The sequence below is a fragment of the Humulus lupulus genome, chromosome 6 (genome assembly GCF_963169125.1).
Source record: "Humulus lupulus chromosome 6, drHumLupu1.1, whole genome shotgun sequence".
Lineage (NCBI taxonomy): Eukaryota > Viridiplantae > Streptophyta > Magnoliopsida > Rosales > Cannabaceae > Humulus > Humulus lupulus.
In genome coordinates, this window is record NC_084798.1 from 215,189,877 (window position 1) to 215,194,374 (window position 4,498).

The 4,498-nt window shown below is 32.1% G+C and overlaps 1 long non-coding RNA gene across 1 annotated transcript; it reads right to left on the reverse strand.

Moving 5' to 3' along the window:
• Positions 1 to 647: 647 nt before the first annotated feature.
• On the reverse strand, positions 648 to 3,562 carry LOC133784493 (uncharacterized). Its single transcript, XR_009871369.1, has 3 exons — positions 3,322 to 3,562; positions 3,045 to 3,149; positions 648 to 1,089 (listed from the first exon to the last, which is right to left on the reverse strand). It is a non-coding gene; the product is annotated as an uncharacterized LOC133784493 (long non-coding RNA).
• Between the last annotated feature and the right edge of the window lie 936 nt (positions 3,563 to 4,498).

Below are 4,498 nucleotides of genomic sequence, written 5' to 3' on the forward strand. Positions count from 1 at the left end.
TTGAACAGAACCATGGGATGGGACCAAGCTAAGAAATTTTTGTCAATGGGTTTATGATATATGAGCCACTGATATGGGCAGCACCACATCACAACAAATACATAAGGTGCATCTTGATTCTTGAGCCTTACTTATGGTGAATTTTTATAAACTACTAGTAATTCATTCATTCAAAACTATTAAATTTGGTTCAACTAAAGCCTTGAGTGCACAGAAGAAATGAAGAGCTAATAATATTTGTTTGATTTGAAATCTTTTTTAGGCAAATAAATTTATGAGTGGGGACTTTATGAGCTTCAAACCCATTAGGCTCTGCACTGATCAGAAGATTCAGAACTGAACTCATTTCCATAAAGGATCAGCTAGCTATCTGAGTCATAATCATCAAACTGATGCTGAGGAGAGAAAGTGAACTTTTCACCAAACAATTTTTTTTCTTTTCTTTTTCTTTTTCCTTTTATGTTATAGCAGTTACTTTTGATTTTCTAGTACCATGATTCTTAGTCCCACTAAAGATTTATTGGTCTAAATCTATTACTAATTTCTAGGACTTTAGTTTCATTAAGCTTTCAAGAGATTCTAGTGTTGTTTTTAATTTAATAATCAGATTCTAAAATGGTAGCCACTAACTAATTGAGTTTGGATCAAAGACAAGATTTTAGCTTGGGTTGTGGCAATTAAATCTAATCTATACATATGGAAATAATGAAAACAATATGACTAAATGAAAAATTTAATCTATACATATAATGAAAAATCTAATCTATACATATAAAAGCTTACCTAACCATCTATCAATACCAAGTCAAAAAATTCAAACAACACACAATAAGTTTTCTTCCTTATATCACCGCAGCACACAAACAAATTTTCCAGAACCTACTTCTCTAATACACACAAGTTTTCAACCTTCCGTTATCATCGCAGCACACAATTTTAATCTCAGAACCTACTTCTCTATGGATGAATATTTAAGATATTCAAACTCCTCTAACATTTTAAAGATATTAATAATAAGAGTTAAAAGAACAAATTCCGTACCTCTTGCAAATTACCTTTGCAATGCTCCTTGCCAATTCGATCCCCAACCTGAAGAATATAATCAATACTTAAAAGATTAATACAAAATTAAAATTTGTCAATAGATATTAAACAAGCATGTATGATAAACTAACAAACTAAACAACATGGCAAGCAAGCTCAAACAACCAAAAATAAAAGTTGGAATATCAAATAAATGTAACAACAGTGGTTTTATCTTATATTATTTCTTTATTAATCCTTCTTTTAAAAAAGAAACCTTGTGGTTTTCCACGTTTTTTCATATGTAACTTTGATCATTGTTATGAAAATTAACTAGATGAGTAATTTGTCCATGTTGGGACTGTTTTATTAGTATTCAAGTTTTATCATTGTGGTTTTACCTGCGAGAATCCAAGTTTAATGAGGAAATTAGGCTCTGCAACATTTCATGGGAGTGTTATTACTATATATTTTTTTTTACTGAAATAGTCTAAAATTAATAACAATTACATGAGATAAGAACAAATAATTCTTATCTAAAAATGGTTCAATTAATGAATTAGAATTTCATTACCAAATAAGACAGCCGTGCAGCCATCACCACATACCAAAGACATTTACTTACATGGAATAAAATTCCCTACTAAACCCAATATCACAACACTATCTTTAAAAGAACTTTATAAAGAAAATATAAATATTTCATGGGAGTGTTATTACTGCTACCAATAAGCCTTAGAAAAAACTGATTAGAAGATGTATTAATAACTCGCACACCATTGAGAATCTCATGTTTTGACCCCTGCATTTTTTTATTATTTGAACTCACCCACTTCGTCAAAGTTGATATTGGTACCAAAATCTTAAAATAAACTTTAGCAAAGTAGACTCAACATACATATCAGCATATTTAGTCTCACACAAGCTCGTTTTTACAGATGTGATTTCTCTTTTACTTTGCAAAAGATTTATATCCATTTTTTATTGTTTTTGAGACTAGTTTTACAATCATTATCAAAATTATGGAACTTTATAATTAACAATGACAGAGAACTTTTAGTAGAACAACCAAACACTGATATAAGCACAGGAAAAAGAAGAGTTGTATTCTCATTTATACATGGAAATGAAATGAAACATCAATGATATGAGCCATTCATGGTTCAGTGACTTCAGTATGAAACAGTATACTAAATGCATGTTTCCTACTGTAAGCGATTTCCTACTGTATTAATTTACATGTACTTTAGCTAAACAATAAATTTATTATGTTAAATAATTAGAATACTATCTTTTTAACATAACTAGGAGGAGCTTTTATATTTATTTGGTACCAAATTATTTCAGAGCTTGTCTGTCTGCTTATTTTACAGTGTAATGTCTTCTTTTAACCACCCATTTTCTTTTTTTTTTTTATGGAAAAAATGAATATATTGAACAAACCAGCAAGATTACAAACCAAGCTCAAAGAGCCAAACAAAAACAGAAACCTAATTAGTTAAATCATTTTTAAAGAATTGGACAACTGTTAGTTTTTAATACACACAGGCTGTACCATGTACACACAGAGATCTCATCACATATCATGTATACATTTATGAGGTTCATGTACCAACACAGATTTAATACATACTTTAAGCATAAACCTTCCCCTGTTTTAGCAAAAGACTGAATTGTTCGATCACATCTTAATATTTTATTAGGATCTGGAAATGAAAAGAGACCATTTTTCATCTAGACCAGATTTAAAAAGGTCAAACAAGAAAAACCTAATTTAAGAATACCATCATATGATCAGTCATCATATAGCAAAGCAAGTACGACACCCTACTAAATTCTGAGACCACCTGATTCATTTACAAGAGTGCAATTTTCTTTTTCCATTCAAGTAAGATTGTATTCTATCATATACAAGATTTACAACACCAAAGAAAAATGTGAACAAAGTAAAAAAAAAAACATAAAAGAAGTTAATTAAGCAAAAGAAACATGAAAACAGTAAAGGTGCCTAATTTGTGTACCTGAGAATGAGTGAAACAGCTGGTGGGTTTGAGGTATTTCTCAGAATAGAAGAGGCTCCTCCATTGATAGAGCAAAGGAGAACTTGGTACAAAGAGAGGGCTGACCTACAAGAGCAAGCTACGGGTTAGGCAAGACTGAAGAAATGCAGATTAGAAATGCAGAAGAAATGCAGATTAGAAACAAATGTCCGATAAAACAGAGCAACAATCTACACAAAACCCACATTGCAATAACAAAAACAAAACAAGCTACGGGAAGACATGCAAGAGGGCTGACCTGCAAGAGGGCTGACTTGCAAGAGCAAGCTACGAACGGACCACGAACTGAAACCGAGAGACCGAGAGAGAGACCGAGTCTACGGGAAACCGAGAGAGATAGACCACCACGCACGGACCAGGAATGGAAAGACGAAGAACATTGAAGATTGAAGGGACTGAGCGGAAAGGGAAGACCGAAGAATGGTTGAGGAAATGGGTATTAGGGGAAATGGGTACACGGGTTGAAAAAAGTTCAGCAAAAAAAAAGTTGAGTAAAAAGAGCTAAGTTATTTTGGCGGTACCTTATTTTAAGTTGCCGCCTGAAATTTTTTTCATTTACCATAACTCTTTTTAAAATCTATTATAATCATGTGTTATGGTAATGGGTATTTGGTGTAGTGACGGAAACATGGCAAGCATATCTGAATGGTCAACTCTGACCTAGCCCACACTAGTGGGCAGCCACTATAAGTCTTATAGACCTCCGTGTTCTTCATTTCACTTACTTAATTGCTTCATCGAAACAGTGGCACCATTTTTAACATCTTATTATCACTTTGCTTAAGCCTTCTGTCATTAAAATGTTTAATCTTTACATAAGACTTTTCAAGGCATTTCATAACTTTTCTCATATTCTTATGCATGGTCTTATATCACATAATAATGTATCACATACTGTACATGCCATGCATACATGTAGATGCTGAAATGCCAATGTTCATGTTCATGATTCATGTTTGATGGTATTCAATCAAGGCATTGTATCACATCTCATATAACTCAAAACATCTTTATTCATAATACATGAAGCTTTGGGTTGGTGGCGTTGTTATAACTTAACGTAGAGCTATGGCTCAGGTCTAAGGTTTCCAGCCTAAAAACTTAAATGCTTCATATATCATAACATATAACAAAATCATTAACATAAAAGAAATCCACATATTCATCAACATAAGAACACATACTTGCACATAATTCATATCAATCTTAACCAAGTAAGACAGCTTTCACATATCACAAAATTCCTCAATTACATATCACACAACACCATTATGATATTCACACAATCATTCTTCACATACTTATCATATGCATCATCATCATTCCATACTTAACTCATCAGATATACACAATCAATGTAGTCATGTATCTTACACTTAAGCACAAAATGTGAGATTCACTTACCTTAGGTCCTT